The sequence below is a fragment of the Loxodonta africana genome, chromosome 6 (assembly GCF_030014295.1).
Source record: "Loxodonta africana isolate mLoxAfr1 chromosome 6, mLoxAfr1.hap2, whole genome shotgun sequence".
Classification (NCBI taxonomy): Eukaryota; Metazoa; Chordata; class Mammalia; order Proboscidea; family Elephantidae; genus Loxodonta; species Loxodonta africana.
In genome coordinates, this window is record NC_087347.1 from 122,572,206 (window position 1) to 122,591,581 (window position 19,376).

Sequence of the window (19,376 nt, forward strand, 5' to 3'; positions counted from 1 at the left end):
GCGCGGACACACGGCTACGCGCTCGGATTCCCAGCCTCCCGGCAGCGGATTACCTCGGGGACTGCAAGGCGAGGTGGGAGAGCCTGGCGCGCGGAGCAGAGCTGGATTGAGGCTTCCACTCTCCTTTCCTCCACGAGGGCTCCAGGCAGAGGCGCCAAAAGGGCGCTGGGGCGCAGCGTCTGCGATCCTGAAGAAGGGACCAGGTAGGACGACGTGGACGCCGCTCGGCCCTCCCCGGGCACGCAGTGTCACCTCCCGCGCTCCCGACAGCACAACCCCCAGGGCTGCGCGCAAAGTCTCCTGCCAGGTGAGACCCGATCCCGCGCGCCGCGCCATGGAGGCAGCTAACCTCGGTGGTCGCCGCCGGCATCGCCCTTCCCCCAAGACCCGAGGCCAGCAGCAGCAGCCCAAGCCCGTCCGGTGTCGTCGGGTCGTCCCCTTGCGACGCGGTCCTGCCTGGCCACGAACCTCTCTTCTCCGTCTTTACTCTGTTGATGGTGACGCTGCTGGTGCTACTGATTGCGGCCACCTTTCTGTGGAACTTGCTGGTTCTTGTCACCATCCTGCGTCTCCGCACCTTCCATCGCGTCCGGCACAACTTGGTGGCCTCCACGGCCGTGTCGGACGCTCTGGTGGCGGCTCTGGTGATGCCGCTGAGCCTGGTGAGCGAGCTGTCAGCCGGGCGGCGCGGGTGGCCGGACCTGAGCCTGTGCAGCGTGTGGACCTCCTTCGACGTGCTGTTCTGCACTGCCGGCATCTGGACCGTGGTGGCCATCGCCCTGGACAGCTGCTGAACCATCACGCGCCGCCTGCAGTACCCGCTGCGCACCGGCCGCAGCACCTCGGCACTCAAGATCGCGCTTACCTGGACGCTGTCAGAGCTCATCGCCCTGGCGCCGCTGCTCTTCGGCTGGGGCTAGGGTACGACGCCCGGCTCCAGCGCTGCCAGGTGACCCCGGAACCCTCCTACGCCGTCTTCTCCACCTGCGGCGCCTTCTACCTGCCACTTGGCGTGGTGCTCTTCGTTTATTGGAAGATCTACAAGGCGGTCAATTTCCGCTTTGGCCGCCGCCACCGGGCTGTGCTGCCACTGCCGACCACTATGCAGGTGACGGGGAAGGGCGGCAAAATGGGGCAAAGGGAAGCGGGACCGCTGCCGGAGGAGGAAGCTTGGCGAGAGGGAGAGTTGGTGGAAGCTTGTATACTTGGCGAGCACACGAAAAGGTTGGCCCCCGGTGCACCTGGAGTGCCTGAGGAGGAGTTTGCCATCTGCTTACCTGGAGTACACAGGGAGCGGCTTGTCACCTGCCTACCTGGAGGGCACGCCGAGGGTTCACTACCTGTGAACCTGGTGCGCCCGCCAAGGGTTTCGCCACCTGCATGGTGGGACTGGGGCCCCAGCTGACAGCAGCCAAGACGGAGCTGGAGGGGACTTGCAGGTGCAGCGTTTCTCAGCAGTGCTGAGAGCTCGTCAGACTAGCTACCCCTGTTGCTTTTCCCGTTGAGTCGTTGAATCCGTGTGAACCCTGCACCACCGGTTTCCCCGGCCCTGCATGGGCTGGGAATTTGCTCTGCAGATGAGGAAATTCCTCTGGCCTCTTGCCCCTTATTTTCTGACTCCAAAGCACCCGCAGTCCATCCTCTCATGTCCCAAAGGGGGTAGTGAGGAGAAAAGATACTTCAAGCATCACTTCCTTTCCCTATCCTAACCTCAGTCTTATCTATCCCCTAGCGGCTTTGGAGCCAGATAAACCAAACAAACAAAAAACGCAAACCCGTCCACGAGTGGATTCTGACTCATAGCGACCCTACACTATAGAGTAGAACTACCCCATAGGGTTTCCAAGGAGCAGCTGATGGATTAGAACTGTGGCTTTTTGGTTAGCAGCTATAGTTTTTAACCACTGTGCCACCAGGCCCAGGTAGACCTGTGAATTCGAATCCCAGCTTGGGATATTAAAGAACTTGCTTAATCTCCATGGGCCTCTTTGCTCTTTAAACAAGGCAATTGCTCCTTCATAGGGTTCGTGGCGAGGATGAGATATGAAGAATGTAATGTGCCTGGGACACAGTGGGTGGCAGAGCTGGCTAGAGCAAGAAAGAGATCAACAGAGCCATTGCCTGGCAGCCAGTCTATAGGGGATGGAAGTTATGGTGGGGAATGTAAGGAGATGGAGGAAGCTGCATTGAGCAGAACTTCTCTGACCTGTATTTGCTATCTTGTAGGCGCTACCGCCTTCGGGTCAGGCATAATAGGTGTTCAGCTCCCTCCTCACCCTGCAAGCCTGAAACTTCCCGTTTTTAGGGGAATCAGGTGTTCCAGGTAACAAGCCCACAGATCTGAAGAATAACAGGATTTATTGCCCCTTTCCCAATACAATATATGTACTAGGGAAGGGGCTCATGAGCGGTAAAAAAAGAGAGATGGGAAGTTTTGTTTCTGTGTTTTGGTTAGTTTCATTTTAATTTTCAAAAATTAACTGAGTTACTTAGCCTGCTTAGACAAATATGTGTCTTTAAAAGTAGACCTTTTTTTTTTTTCATTAAATGGCAGGAATTCTGTAACAAAATAGGAATGTCAAGACTATAACTGGGAAGTTGGTAGGGGAGAGCTTTATTCAGAATTAATGATGTTCTTTGAAAAGTCCTCTGGAACTGCCTGGGGAGATTGCGGCTTTCTGTCTGATTGCCAGGGTAGAGCTGACTTTTAATAGCTACACCAGTCCAATGTGGACCCAGAGAGAAATCACGGTGAAATGGACACCAAAAGGTTTGCCAAGCCTGAGTTCAGTGTTGCTATTGGACAGAAAAGGTGATCTAGGGAAGATGTGACTGGACAGTCTTCTCCACCTGCAGTGCCTTCTACCTATTACTTGGCATGGTGCACTTTATTTGTCGGAATATCTACAAGGCAGGCAAGTTTCGTTTCAGCTGCCACCACTGGGCTATGCTGCCACTGCCCGCCACTATGCAAGTGAGGGGAGCGCGGTGGAATGGGCTGTAGGGGAGCAGGCCGCTGTGGAGGAGGAAGTCTGACAAAAGGGAGAGTTGGTGGAAGCTTGTATACTTTGGGCATGAGCGAAAGGTTGCTCACCAGCACACCTCAGGGAGGCAGGAGCAGTGTTGGATTTAGCCACTTACTGGCAGTGGGAGCCAGGGCAAGCCCCTTTCCCACTTTGAGCCTCAGGTTCTCTTCTTTAATATACAACATTGGCCTAAGTCATGTCTACCAGTACCGGTTGCCATCAAGTCGATTCTGATTCATGGCAACGTGTAAACGGATAAATGCTTGACTACTAACTGAAAGGTTGGTGGTTTGAACCCACCCAGAGGCACCTCGAAGGAAAGGCCTGGCAATCTGCTTCTGAAAGGTCACAGCCTTGAAGACCCCGTGGAGCACAGTTCTGCCCTGCACACATGGGGTTGCCATGAAGTCATGTCTAGGGGGAACTGAGTCATATGGTGCTGAGACTGTGAATGGTACGGTGTCTGAGAGCATCTGTTTTTTAAGGCTCCAGCAAGCCCTCACCTAAAAGCCTGGGAAACACTCCTGAGTCAGCATTTGCAAGACCTCTGGCAACAAGATACCCAAACTGAAATTTAGAATGATGTGCCAGGAATAAAATCTGATGTCCAAAGGCTACTTTTCTCCCAACTGCCTTTTTCTGCACTCCTAGGGAGATGGGTTGAGTTGAATTTAGGCCTTGCAGAGTAAACTGCTTTCTGTGGGTGATAGATGCTGTCCTTGTACCCCATGAGGGTGGGTCCTACCCGGTGCAACCCCTCCAGTAAATTGAGACACCAGACCTTTGAAAAGGAGAAAGCGAACTTTATTGCAAGCCAGTCAACATATTTTTTTTTTTTTTTAAGTCAAACAAAGAGCTTGGAGACTAAGTCTCAAATCAAGCTCCCTGAGGTTGGGGATTCCAGGGCAGTTGTAGGGTTTGGGATAGTGAAGTTATGCATGATTCATGAAGTATCTGAGAATAGGAGGACAATTCCAGGAGCTAATTAGCATTAATTAGTTCTAATTAGCATCAGTGTGGGGGGGTGCCATGGGGGGTGTAATGTGGCAGCTAGGGGCGTGTTTTTTGGGGGGCATGACACGAAGTTCATCTAAGGACAGCTTTGCAGCTTATTGCGCATGCACAAACAGAGGGGGAGCGGTGAAGTGGCCTCGGGCTGCTACACAGGATGCCTATCAGGAGCTCCTGGACCAGAGGTGTGATGGAAGGGGGAACGTTTAACCTTGTTGGTTATATTCCAGGAGGGGAACAGTTTAACCCTGTTGGTTACATCCTCATGAAGTCTGAAGGCCTCTGCTGAGCAGGCTGTGTACATCCTTCAACTTTTTCCGAAATCTAAGGCTAGATCCTAACCCTAAAATATTATCATAAGGGGGCCTGAAACAGCTCCTGGACAGTAATCAATCCTTTTGGGGAAAATGTACTTTTTGAAAGTAGAGAGGAAGCAAATGTTTACTGAGTCAGTTCTCTCTGCCAGGCACTGTTTTTGATGTTTTACATTCATCTTTTTATTTATCCTCATAATCCCGCAAAGTTGGCATTACAGCTTTGATTAGTCAGGACAAGCTAAGTTATGCTGCAGTGACATGTAACCCCAAACCACTAAAATGTTTATTTCACTCACACTCAATGTTCAGTGCAGATCTGCAGCCCTCCTACATTGTTCTCCTCCAGGCAGTAACTCACGGGTCTGGACCACCTGCCATCTTTAGCTATACTGCCTTGAACATGTGGCTACCAAGCAGTAATTAGGGCTCTATCATGGATTGAATTATGTCCTCCCAAAAATGCATGTATCAATTGGGCTGGGCCTTGATTCTGGGTATTGTGTGATTTTCCTATATGTTGTAAATCCTGCCTCCATGATGTTAATGAGGGAGGGTGGGCAGCAGTTGTGTTAGTGAGGCCGGACTCAACCTACAGGATTGGATTGTGGCTTGAGGCAATCTCTTGAGATATAAAAGAAGCAAGCAGAGAGATAGGGGGACCTCATACCACCAAGAAGGCAGCACCAGAAACAAACAGCATCCTTTGGACATGGGGTCTCTGCTCCTGAGAAGCTCCTTGACCAGGGGAAGATGGAGGACAAGGACATTCCTCCAGAGCCAACAGGGAGAGAAAGACTTCACCTGGAGCCAACGCCCTGATTTTGGACTTGTAACCTACTAGACTGTGAGAAAATAAATTTCTGTTTATTATAGCCATTCACTTGTGGTATCTCTGTTATAGCAGTACTAGATAACCAAGACAGGCTCCGAGGCAGCGAAGTGGCCCTCAGGCCTGCAGCCCCAGCCCTAGGGAGGTACCTCAGAACACTGATGTATAAAAGGTGTAAAAGTTTAAAAACCTCCTGTCATTCCATTGCGCCCTTCCCTTGCACCAAGAATCCCTGGCCTGGGGGTGTGTGGACCTGAGATTCAGAGCTCTTGCCTTAACAGAAAACCTTCCATTGACGTGGTCTCATTGTTGTTGCTGTTAAGTTGCCTTTGAGTCTGTTCCTACTCATGGCAACCCCACGTGTTATAGACTAGAAACCCACATTTCATCGAGTTTTCTTGGCTGTGATCTTAACGGAAGAAGAACACCAGGCCTTTTCTTCCAGGGTACCATGGGGTGGGTTTGAACCACTAACCTTTAGACTAGCAGTTGAATGCAAGCCGTTTGTGCTACCCAGGGACCTCGCTGCCTCATGTTATTGTTATTAGTTGCTGTTGAATCAATTCCAACTCAATGGCAACCCCACGTGTGCACAGTAGGGTTTTCAAGGCTGTGGCTTTTCAGAAGCAGATTGCCAGTCCTATCTTCTGAGGATCCTCTGGGTAGGTCCAAAGCACCAACCTTTCAGCAAGTAGTCGAGCTGTTTATGCCACCCATGGAGCCCCAAGTTTTCATAACGAGCAATTTTGGATCAGATGAGATTAGAGACAAAAACACAAACGTAACCTAACCTTGCCACAATCAATACCCACAAACAGCGTACTTGCTTGCATTTTCCCTGTCTCAGCATTAACCCCAGTGGGTCCTTGGCTACGCCAGGGTGACCAAACTTTCTAAAAGATACATGCTTCCCAAGTACAAGAATTATAGCAATGGTACCTTATGAAAATACCTGAGAGCTTGGCAAAACTATACTCTGCTGTGTATATAATTACATTGAAGGGAAAGTTTATTTTCCTCAAGCCTAGCAGTGTGCTCAGCTTTTATTTTTACAAGAAGATTTCCTTAATTTATTTGCTTGATTTCTTTTGCACAAAAGAAGCAGTCGAGAAAATTTCCCGTCCTTAGTTTGTCAAACAAGCTAGACAGCTTCTGTTTACTTTGAAGGGCTATTTTGGTTAGTTATCTCCTTAAAGTATCTTGGAGAAATCAGACTTGGAGCTCAGTCACCTCAGAACATCTCAGGCAGAGAAAATGGAGTCCCAGGTGTTCCCACGCTGACCTGCAGAGCTCTGCTGAGATAGAATTCCAGTAATAATCCAGATTGCATTCAACCAAAATTGGAAATCTCTCAAAGTCCTGTTATAAATTGAATTGTATCCCCCCCAAAAGTTATGTTGAGGTTCTAACCCCTGTACCTGTGAATGTGATCCTGTTTGGCAAGAGGTGTTTTCTTTTGTTATGTTAATGAGGTCATACCAGAGTGGGGTGGATCCTAAACCTAATCTCTTCTGAGTGGTGTTTTATAAAATAAGCAGAATAGACACAGAGACACACATAAGGAGAAGACAGATGCCAGGAATGCAAAAGAACTCTCCAGGCTGCCGACAAGGGAAGACCCTTCCCTAGAGCTGATGCCCTGCTTTGGTCTTGTAGCCTCCAAAACTATGAGACAGTAAGTTTCCGTTCTTTACCACTACCCTTTTGTGGTATCTTATGTAATGGCAGCACTAGGAAACTAAGACAGTCCTCTTCCCTCCCTCAGAAGTTGTAGGGCTTGATTAGCCACTAGGATTATGTGATTGCCCCAGCACCAGCCCTGTCAAGAGTCTCTCCATACTGAACATCTGACCCATGTGATCACAGTGCAAACTTATAGGTCCCACGGGTGACTGGGAACCATTATTCTTTATGCTCTCCTTCTCTATTTCTTGTCACTAGGATGTTCATTACTAGGGTAGCATTACACGATTACAAATGTTTCTAGGTTCTTTCTGTGGCAGCCAGAGTTTTTTAAAACAGAGCAGAGGGACAGAAGGACACAAAGCTGACATTTTTTGAGACTCTAGTGTGTACTGCTGTAACATTCTAATCCTCAAAATAAGCCTGCGATGTAGATAAGGTTCTTCCTGGTTGGAGGTATAGAAACGGGGGCTCAGATTGGAATCCCAACTAATTACTAACTTGCTCTGAGCCTTGGTTTCTTTATTCCTTTCTTACATGATTGCTGCTTTACTGACTATGACAACGTGCGGAACCACATAGCTAACTACTAGACATATGTCTATTATTGTGAAGGATATAAGATTTTGCCCTGCATGCAACCTAACAAATCAAGCTGTCACAGTTTACTGGATGCTGGCAGAAGAAATAAGACTTTTGGGTCAGAGACAAAGGACTTTATTACAGTGCAGCAGGGAGTTTGAGCTTCATGTTTGTCTTCGACCCACTTTCCCCCAAAGTCCCTCAAAAGCATTACAGATTTGTGTCATGGAAGAGACCCTCAGATTAGGAAACTCAAATCTTTATTGTTTAGCATTGGACAGTAAATAAACTTGCCCTCTGTTCTTAGGAAACCTGAATCTTTTATAATGGGTTGCAAGCAAGCCTACCCTCTGCTCCACTGGGAGGCACTATCTGTATTGTTTAAGGCTGTTTGCCATACAAACAAACATCCTTGAAAAGCTAATCAAAACAAAGGTGTCACAGTATCTTTGCTAGCAAAATTTATGTAACACAAGAGACCCATATCAAATCGTCTCCCCCAAACATTTATTTATTCAAAATATTACTAAAGATACATGAGAATAAATGGGCAGCTCCTGTCCGGAGGTGACATGAGAAGGCAGAAGGGGACAGGAGCTGGTTGAATGGACACGGGAAATAAAGGGTGGAGAGGAGAAGCATACTGTCACACTGTAGGGGGAGCAACTAGGGTCACAGAACAATGTGTGTATAAGTTTTTGTACGAGAAACTGACTTGAATTGTAAACTTTCACTTAAAGCACAGTAAGGAAAAATTTTTAAAAACATTACCGAGAATCTATTATAGGCCATGTATCATGCTAGGGCTGGGGATTCATCAGTGGACAGTACACTCATGGCCCCTGCTCTCCTGGAGTGTTAGTCATGACACAATATTCTGAATCTATTCCTGATATGAGGGTACTTATGGGAATAGTGGGCCAGAATATCTGAAATTGGGACTTGGTGGGAAATTACAATACATAAGTCTCTATGCACACAGTTCACGATTAAGGTGCACATGACCCAAGCCATGGCCTTTTTAATTGCTTCATATTCATGAGAAAGCTGGACAATTAAAAACAAAGACAGAGGAAGAATTGATGCATTCGAACTGTGGTGTTGGTCAGCTCACTTACCTTGGACATGTCATCATCAGGAAAGACCAATTGCTAGAAAAGGATATCATGTTTGGTAAAGTAGAGGGTCAGTGAAAGTGAGGGGAACCCTTAATGAGATGGACTGACACGATAGCCACAACAATGGACTCAAACATGCCAGTGATTATGAAGCTGGCGCAGAGCCGGGCAACGTTGTGTTCTGCTCTATGTAAGGTCGTCATGAGTCAGAGTGGACTCCGATGGCAACTACCAACAATACACACGGTAGGTGATCGGTCAATGTTTGAGCATTTATTGTCTGACAAATTTGGTTCTTAATTAATTTCAGGTGGGAAAGCCCCAGACTGTAAAGAGGTTCAAGTAAACTCATATTTTATATTACAGCTTAGCAGAGAGAAACCTTACAGGCCTGGGTCAGACAGACTGGAGCCAGGCACCCAAGTTCTGCCTCTCCCTGCGTGTGTGGACTCCGTTATGGGATTATACCTCTCCAGCCTTCTGTGTATTCAGAGCACCTATCCTTTTGTGGGAGCCTTGGTGGCAAAGTGGTTAAGAGTTCAGATGCTAACCAAAATGGTTGGTAGTTCAAATCCAACAGCCACTCCTTGGAAACCCTATGGGGCAGTTGTATTCTGCCCTGTAGGGTCATTATGAGTCAGAATCGACTCAACAGCAATGGGTTTTATCATTTTACAACAGGACTGGAAGGTGTCAGGTACTACTGGTTAAATGGATTCAATAGTCTGCATTCCTGTCTTCAGATAAGCAGATTCTTAACACAGGGTGTAATGGATTGAATTGTGTCCCCCAAAATGTGTGTCAACTTGGCTAGGCCATGATTCCCAGTATTGTGTGACTGTCCACCATTTTGTCATCTGATGTGATTTTCCTATGTCTTGTAAATCCTACCTCTATGATGTTAATGAGGGGTTCCTGAGCTGAGAAGCTCCTAGACTAGAGGAAGACTGATGGCAATGGCCTTCCCCCAGAGCCAACAGAGAGAGAAAGCCTCCCCTGGAGCTGGTGCCCTGAATTCAGACTTCTAGCTTCCTAGAGTGTCAGAGAATAAATTTCTCTTTGTTAAAGCCATCTATTTGTGGTATTTTTGTTTTAGCAAAACTAGATAACTAAGACACAGGGTCAGTGGCCTCTTGAGCCTGAATGGTTGGTCACCAGACCAGTGTGCACAGTGGAGTGGAAGGTGAAAAGGATGAGGAGAGACAGGTCAAAGAGGAGAGAGGGAGAAGCTCAGGGATACCCCTGGAGCTGGTTGCTGTATGTTCCAGAAATTGCCCAGGAAACCGTAGATGTCCCTTCTGAAACCATCCCAGCATGAATATCCTTAAAATAGGTTCTGTGGGAATCTGTTCAGATCAGTCACTTTAACAAAAGTCTGCATAATAACCTGTAGGGGTTAAGAGTGTGGACTCTGATGTCAAATTCCCCCAGTTGGAGTTCCAGCTCTAGCAACAAGCAACTGTGTGACCTTGGACAAGCTATTTAACTCCTCAGAGCTAGCTTTCTCAACTGTAAAATGGGGATAATTATACCTCAAAAGTTTCGTGTGATGATGAATTAAAATAATCCATTTCAAGCATTTAGCACAGTGTCTGTTGTATATGAGGTCACAAAAGTTCTTCTCAGTATCTTTTGGTTTCCTATTGGACATTACTTTTTTGAACTGAAAAAGCCACACAAAGCAGTTCCCTGGCAAACCGGAATCATCTGTGATCGGCTCATTTTCTTTATGGCTGATTATTGGGAAGAGTCCATCATCTTCCAGTGTCACTGCATAGCATGTGGTAGGTTCATGCTGAAAAGCTGTGAACATGGCTTCCAGCAAACAGGCATCTTGATGAAGCCAAGGTGGCCTCTGCTAAAGGCTGTAGTGGTGGAGGCTGTGTGTGTTTGAAACAAACCTAATTAATTAATCAATAGATTTGCCTTCTCTGTTTTCTTCCCCCAGGAGCCCTCTGAACTGAACTTCATCCATTTCTTTACCTCAATAGCATAAAGAGCATTTGGGATCTGCATTACCCAGCGGAGGAGCTCAAGTGCCTGGGAGGCCATTTAGAGAAATGACTGGAAAAATGCCCTTTAATGAGCTTAGTGGGAGGACAATGAAAAAAAAAATCACTTTCCACCTCCTCTCAAGCTCTGATAATGTTTTTCCCTCACAATAAAGCAAAACAAAACCAAACCTGTTGCTTTCAAGTAGATTCCAACTCATAGCAACCCTGCAGGATAAAGTAGAACTGTCCCAAAGGGTTTCCAAGGAGCAGCTGGTGGATTCAAATGCTGACCTTTTGGTTAGCAACCAAGCTGTTAACCTCTGCACCACTAGAGCTCCAAATATTCCTGGAATGGTTTCAGGATGCACCGTTTTACCCCTTAGACTTCATTTTGTGACTTGACAAAGGTCTACTACCGTAGGATTGGTCAGAGGGAAAAGGTGAAGTGCAGCTCCCTCCTGCTGGCAGGAGGACTGTGAACCCTTGGAATGAATGACTTGTTGGAGGGGGGGCTGGCTATAGGGCCCAGGGCTGTGGGCTGGTTGTCCATGTCTCCCTCTTTAGCAGGTGTGTGTTTGCCATCACAGGCCCTGAGAGCTGGAGGAGATGTTGTCTGTCCTGTTGCTGGAATCACTGGCCTTTTCATTGTCTCTCTCCCTGTCGTGGGATGGATCCAGATGTACGTAGGCAAAGGAAAGGAGTCTTTGCCCACAGTGTGTCACCCCCCGTATTGCCATGATCTCTTTGCAGATTGATTGAGTGATTTTCCAAATAAACGGAGCTGGGATGGAGGGAGAGGAGAGGTAGGGGAAGAGACAGAATCTGAACGCAGCGCCGAGAGTGAGTAAGGAGTCCTGGGTTTGTGGGTTTGTGTAAGGTAGGCCAGCTGGAAACTCCTTCACCCACTTAGCTTGGGCTATCCTGGTTCATGTGAGAGACAACAAGTGAATGTGCTGTGAAAAATATAACAAGCTCTTCCACAGTCTGTAGTGGTCCTGCTTCCTTCTGCTCCATCAGTGAGGTGGCAACTAATGGTTTCTTCCAGTTGTATCTGGAAGAAAAGTTCAACACAACTATTGCCCAGGGGTCTCTTGCCTTTGTATGTACAGTGGCAACTGAGGTCATGACTGGTGGGATTCTGAGAAGGAAGAGCAATAGAGGATGCATACCATCCTGTTGTAAAGATAAACAATTCGCCAGAGATTTCCTGGGCACCTACTAGGTGCCAGGTATGGTGGTTGCCAGGTGTACAAGACACAGTCCTTTGCCTTCATCCAGTTTGGACTAGTGGGGGAGACATATCACACACATCATCAGACAAATAGCCACAAAACAGGAAAACATGACCCCATAACAGAGAAACGTGATTCAGTTTAGAGCGTCAGAAAAGGCCACTCTGAGAGGGCTGGTGGCCTTTAAGCTGAGACCTGAGAGGTAGATAGGAGTTAACCAAAGGATGATGACGAGGGGTTGTAAAGAGTGCTGGAGGCTCCCTAAACAGTAGCTGATATCACAAAGGCACTTAGAGTTTTATTTTGTTTTTTAATGCTGGGCGATAGCAAATTACTTACATAATTTAAACAGAATCCATTTGCCACAACAATTATACATTTTCTTGCAATACTAATGTTTACAATCTGTCTTTCTAGTTGCAAACTTTGTGAGGGCCAGAGCTGTGTCTGTTCTATTTGTAGTCCCTGTCCCAGCCCCAAGCACTGAGGTGGCAATCCAAATGGATTGAGTGGGTGAACACCTGTGCAGGTGTTGTGCGGAGCCTTTGAAGACACTCCCAATTCATCACCATGACAGCCTTATGGCTGAGGAAGGTACTTTCTTCACCCAGCTTCATAGATGAGGAAGAAGCTTGGAGAGACAGAGGTGCTTGATGCTGCTGTAATAGTGGGATTCAAGTCTGGGTCTGACACCAAAGCGCCTGCTCTTCCCTGCCTCCCTTCCTTTTTATACCTTATTATTTGAAATTGTGGGGACCATCACTCTTGCTCCCTGAAGAATCTTCAGTACTTGTTTTAACCTAGTTTGTTACTTTTTCATCTCATGTCTTAAAACGTTTTTTTATTGTTGTAAAACGTATGTAGTACATTTGCCAACTCAAGATTTTCCACGGGTACAATTTAGTGACACTAATTAATCATGTTGTGCAATCATGTTGGCAATATCCGTTGCCAAATTTTCCACTGCCATGAACAGATTGATGGGTTACGGAATAATTGCTTTTTGAATGAGGTTGCAAGAGAGGTGTTGGGCCAGGCCAGAGTAGCTTCCTGTTGCTTTAATCATACAGTAATTATATTGTATTTCTCTAATCCTGTTTCCTTTGTCGCAAGGTGAAGGAGGCCCCTCAGTATGCTGAGATGGTGTTCACGGTGCGGCGACAAGCGAAGGTCGCCTTCCCGGTGGGCGGAGACTCCTGGCGGGAGCAGGAGAAGCAGGCCGCCATGACGGTGGGCATTCCGATTGGCGTCTTTGTGCTTTGCTGGATCCCCTTCTTCCTGGCAGAACTCAGCAGCCCTCTCTGTGCCTGCAGCTTGCCCCCCTATTTGGAAAAGTGTATTCCTGTGGCTTGGCTATTCCAATTCCTTCTTCAACCCTCTAATTTACACAGCTTTTAACAAGAACTACAACAATGCCTTCAAGAGCCTCTTCACCAAGCGGAGATAAACACGGGGCTTGGAGAAACATGCGGGTGGAAGTATGGGGAGGATTCCCTCCCCACTCCCCACCAGTGATCTCAGAGCCTTCCCTTCATAGCTGAGCAGTAATCATATTTTGAGAGCTTATACCGTTGGGGCTGGACTGCTGGGAGCAGCAGTGCCAAAGGCTCTCAGGAAGGAAAGCAAACATGTGGCAAGCATGCACCTACAGTCCTGTTCCTGTGTGCATGGCAGACATTGCTTATCGATTGTGGTACATTTCTCCACTGAGCAGAAACTCCACCTCAGGATCCTTTTTAGGACAGCACTTTAGGCAGTTACTGTTAATTGGTTAGGATCCACACCAAGTTGAGCCGATTTGCCTTTCCTTTATTTAATACCATATTTCTTGGAGAGGCTCTCTCAGCACAGGGCCCTAGAGGCCACTTTTGTGACCCACTCAGCCTTTGCTCCATCCTTTACCCATCGGACTCTGCTCTTCCCCAACCTAGAACACAGCCTGTTCCAAATTTGCCACACGGGAGAACAGCTGTGAGAAGTTTTCCCACTATATCAATACTGACTGGTGTAATAAAGATACTTTTGAAACATTCATTTCTAGGCTTAGAATCATCTTTATATGTATGTATGTATGTGTACGTGTATGATGTAGAGATGGGGAAAATGCTTATTGTGAGTCTCAAACTACTTACGACAAAACCCAAAATAACTGTCTTTGCGATTCCTGGACTGACAGAAAATATTAAATTTGACCCAGGTATGTAGGGATCCAAAGGCCTACTAGGGAGATACCTGGACTAAGTCATCTTGGCCACTGACCACCTGATTTTGGAGGTGGGCTGAGATTGCCTGTTGATTAATTTATACAAAAGGCTCTACTCCATCTGCCCATTTGATCTCTGAGGTATATGGACATTTTCTAAGCTTACACTATAGAGTACCGGTACTTTGGGGCTTGTCAAAGAACGTAGGTGCATGGTACCTTTTCCAAACTCTTTGGGGTCAGATAGGTTTTGGAATTCAGAATTTTTTTTTTAAGGTTTTAGAATGGCAATATGGTACATAGCACATAAATCATATAACACCCCAATTGGATACGGGGTGGCACCCTGTAATCAAACTCACAAACCTTTCTTCAGTAAAACATATGAATATTTACATCATGAGAAAAGGACTAAAAATAGCCTCACATCAGTGCAGATCAATTTTGCCACCAAATAGGTCTGGGGCATATCAGATTTTGTTGTCAAACGTGTTACAAATAATCTTTGAATTTCCAGAAATTTTTGCAATTGTGAATAAGGGATTGTGAACCCTTAGAACCTCGGACTATCTGCGGTGGAAGCTTTGTTAGAGGGCCTGTTGCGAGAAGGGCCTCTGAAGGAAGCCTGGGAGAACAAGTGGTCCAACTCTTCATTTGTTGCTAGGGGTTGGAACATTGGGAAGGTACTTCGCATGGCCCCTTGGGACAGCTATCTTAAAGCTGCATCTTGAGGTTTTGTTCTCTTCCAGTGAGGAGATGCTACAGGAAACATGAAGCCCATCAATGCACTTCACATAAGGATGTAGCTAAAGTGATCCTATACACTTTGGGAAGGCGTGTTCTCGTCTTTTAATTGACTCTTTCCACTTTCATTTTGATCAGGAGGAAACTAGAAACTGAATTTCTGGCTGAACTTTGGAATTTAATTAGCATCTGGTAACCTGCTTATTTCTGAGATGGAGGAAAATGCCTATTGTAAGATCAAACGACTTACAACAAAACCAAAAAAAACTGCCTTAGTGATTCTTGGACTGCCAGAAAATATTAAATTTGACCCAGGATCCAAGGGCCTACTAGGGAGATACCTGGACTAAGTCATCTTGGCCATTGTCCACCTGCTTTTGTAGGTGGGCTGACATTGCCTATTAATTTATACAAAAGGTTCCATTCCATCTGCTCATTTGATCCCTGAGGTACATGGACATTTTCTAAGCCAGCCTATAATTCTAGTTCTTATTACAGGTTTTCTCTTAGTGTGTTATGTGCTCTTTATATTTTGCTACCCTGTGTTTCCTATGAGCCACCTCAAATCCTCTGCGAACTAAGGCAGGGAAGACAGTACTAAGGAGATGGCTGACAACCTGAAGTGGAGTAGGGAGCTGTGCAAATATCAATCAAATGGCCTTTTCAGCCATCTATCATTGCTGTCTCTTAAGGGCTGTAACTCAAGCTTCGGTCTACTGGGGTTTTTCCTCCTTGTGGCTGAAAGACATTAAAACTAAAACCCTGTTGCCATCAAGTCAATTCTGACTTATAGTGACCCTATAGGATAGAGAAGAACTGCCCCATAGGGAGTCCAAGGCTGTAAACCTTTACGGAAGCAGGCTGCCACATCTTTCGCCCATGGAGCTGCTGGTGGGTTCAAACCAGCAACCTGTCGGTTAACAGTCGAGCATTTAACAACTGCACCACCAGCACTCCTTTGAAAGACATTAGGTGGTGTCAATAATCTCTTTTTCTTGCAAGTACTGTCTCTCCCTGCATAAAACATGCAATTAAGAAAAAATTTTAACGGTATGCTTTATTGTGCACCCCATGCGCAGCTGTTAAGCTAGTTTCCATACTCATTTGATAGGGTGGTTTGTCACCGTGTTTATTTGTTCTGTTCTTTGACTTTCCGTGCCATCACTATGGAAGCATCCAGGGCAGAGGAATTCATACTCACTCTCAGAGTCCTCCTAAAAAGGAAGCTGTTTGCTCGCTAGCGGGTGGCAACTTCTGCTGGACCTTTCAGGCCTGAATCTTCTCTCCAGACAGCGAGGCCTGCCCTGGCTACGCAACATAATGATGAAATGTGGAATTTCTGAGACAGATCAGTTGCCGACTGACTCGATGGAAGGATGCACTTGTGAAGGATACTGTCTCAATGTACGTATCAGAAATAGAAGTTTATTGACAAGAAATCTGATTGACAATGAACTTTCCAGGAACTTCCTTTCTAAGCATAATGTCCGTTCTGCCTCAAATCCCTTTGCCTGTAGACATGCATAATATGGGGGTGAGAGGCTGTAAGAGGAATTTCTCTCTTCCCTGTCCAGATTTATTTACTAAGGTATCACTAAGGTGTTACAGTGTCAGAATCTAATTCCACAAAGTTCCAAGCATACAGGATCGATGTGGCTAAACTAATAGTTATACTTTGCAAATTTAGTCATGCCTAATGTATAAAGTTGTTTTTTGGGGTGGAATGTATAAAGTATGCTACTCTCCTCCCCTCTAACATGGCCTCTGGGTTTCTTGGAGGCGTGTCTGAGGAATGTGTCCTCACATGTGAAGGAATTTGGATTCTGATCATGGTGGCTCTACCCTGTGAGCATCTATTCCTAATGTGGCTGTCCTCCCAGAAACCTGGTCTTCTGGCCGCTCGCTCACATGATCCCTCCACACTCATGCAGGGAGTGTAAAGAAGTGTTTTTAAAACTCCAGGTCACAGCCTATTACAGGTCGTCCCTGACTTACAACAGGATTCCATTCATGACTGTGTTTTAAGTCGGTTCTGACATAAGTCGAATACCTCATTTTTTTTTTTTTAGTTTTATTATTGACTTCTATTATCAGCATCTTCATAGATCATAACACTGAACATCTGCGAGTATCTGAGGATGGTAACAGCAAATTACACACTGCAACATTGTATGTAGTACCTATTACTAACGATAAGATGTACAAAAACGGTAAGATGTCAGAAGTGTGGTTTGTTAAAACTCGAATACATTGTAAGTCAGGGACTAGTAGTTGGTTATGAAATCAATATGGTGGTTGTCTCAATCAGTTACATTCTCAATAATCACCATAAAATCTTGGTGGTATATAGCAACAAGCATTTAATTCTTGCTCCTATGTCTATGAGGTAGCTGGAATTCCACTGATCTTGGCTTGGTGTACCTGAGCTTGGCTTCAAGCTGCAGGTTGGCTCTAGGTCTGCTCCATGTGTCCTTTGTCCTCTTGGACCAGTGAGCTATGCTCTTCTCAAGGCAGCAGTGCAAGAGGATAAGCCCGGCCACACGGCACATTTTCATACCTTTGCTGTGTCCTGTTTGCTAACATCCCGCTGGGCAAGCAAAAGCCCAAAGAGGGATGGGGACGTACACTCCACCCACAGTGAGGCCATGACAAAGGTGTCTACTTCAGGGGAATGAAGAATGGAAACCAATAACTCAATGCTCAGTATTTTAAAAAAGTTAAACAAGAAAAAAAAATCAATTTGTCACATATAGAAAGGGTTAGTACTATCTTATGACTCTTGTTTCAACTTACTTTCATCCGGGTAATTACGGTGGTCTCTTAACTGGGCTCCCTGCTTCTGCCCTTGCCTCCACTGCAGTCTGTGGTCAACATAGTCATCAGAGGGATCGCTATTAAAACGAAGTCAAATCACGTCACTTTTCCCCTCAAACCCTCCAGTGGCTTCCCACACACGTCCCCCTTGATGTTCCTCAAACTCACCTGCTGGCTAAGGTCCTGCCTCAGGGTCTTTGCACTTGCTAGTTCCCATCTGAACTTTTCTTCACACAGGTATCTGTCTGACTCACTGAGGCCTCCCCAAGTACTCCGTTTAAAATTGCAATTGCTCCCCGCCCCCAAGCCAGACAATCCTTCTTTCGTTTTACCTTTTTCAGCAGGTCGGCATACAAAATATTTTATGTATTGATCCTGTCTGTCTGCTTCGCCCGCTGCAGTGTAAGCTCTAGGACAGCCTTTTGTCTGCTTTGTTTACTGCTGTATCTCATGGTTTGACACCAAGTAGGAGCTCAATTATTTGCTGTCTGTATGAATGAATTAGCAGGAATTTATTTCTCTCAAGAAACAAGAAATGTGGAGGCAAGTGGTCCTCAGGTTGGTTCTGAAGCTTGTCGTGCCTTCCCAGGCCCAGCTTCTTTTCATCTGGCCTCGCTCAGTGTATCATGATGTCTCTTTTCATGGTCTAATGATGGTTGAGGCTGCTCCAACCACCTCGTCCACCTGACAACTTGCAAAAACAGGAAGGGAAGGCAGAGCTCCACATTGTGCCTCTCCTTGATTACCAGCTGCAAGGTCTTTCCCAGAAGTCTGAGCAATCTTCCCCTACCGGCCAGAATGGGTTGCATGCCTATCTGTGAACCAGTTCTTGGCAAACAGAAATGGGATTACCATGGCTGGTTAGGAGTCCCAGTCACACAGTGGTTAAGAGCTTGGCTACTAACCAAAAGGTCAGCAGTTCAAAAACCACCAGTCGCTCCTTGGAAACCCTATGGGACAGCTCTACTCTGTCCTATAGGGTCCCTATGAGTTGGAATTGACAACTACGGGTTTGGTTTTTTTTTTTAATGACCAGTTAGGGAACCCTGGCGGTATAGTGGTTAAGTGCTACGGCTGCTAACCAAAGGGTTGGCAGTTCGAATCCGCCAGGCGCTCCTTGGAAACTCTATGGGGCAGTTCTACTCTGTCCTATGGGGTCGCTATGAGTCGGAATTGACCCAATGGCACTGGGTTTAGTTTGGGTTTTGTTAAGAATACTTTTCACGATTCTGCTTCTTGGGCTAAGCACGTTGCTACTCCAAACCAAAAACCAAACCAAACCCAGTGCCGTCGAGTCGATTCTGACTCATAGCGACCCTATAGGACAGAGTAGAACTGCCCCATAGAGTTTCCAAGGGGCGCCTGGTGCATTCGAACTGCCGACCCGTATGGTTAGCAGCTGTAGCACGTAACCACTACGCCACCAGGGTTTCCATTGCTACTCCAGAGCTGGACAAATCAAAGTTCTGCTGGTAAAGAAAGTGGGGTGGGGAAATGATCACCTCCACAGAAGATGGGCATGGCAGTGGACATCAATGATGCCCTTTATACTGTGGCTGACAGGCACCTGCCCCTTATAAGCTTGGAAGTGGAGGCAACCCTGAAGCAGCCCCAGCCTGTTTCTAAGGTGTAGCTATTTCATAGGCCACCCTCCCATCCCCACCTCACTCCCCTCCAGCCACAGACTCACATAATCACAGCAGAACCAGCCCCTCACTGCTTACTCTCCCCAAAGATGTTCTAGCTGAAAAGGGCAGCCCTTTTCTCATTGGTCTATTTCTCCTCCCAAGACCCAAGAAAAGCACATTCTAACTACTAGTGGC

General features: G+C 46.5%; 1 pseudogene; it reads left to right on the plus strand.

The window, feature by feature from the left end:
• The first annotated feature begins 334 nt into the window (after window positions 1–334).
• Window positions 335–13,414, plus strand: LOC111752473 (5-hydroxytryptamine receptor 5B-like; annotated as a pseudogene).
• The last annotated feature ends 5,962 nt before the right edge of the window (window positions 13,415–19,376 follow it).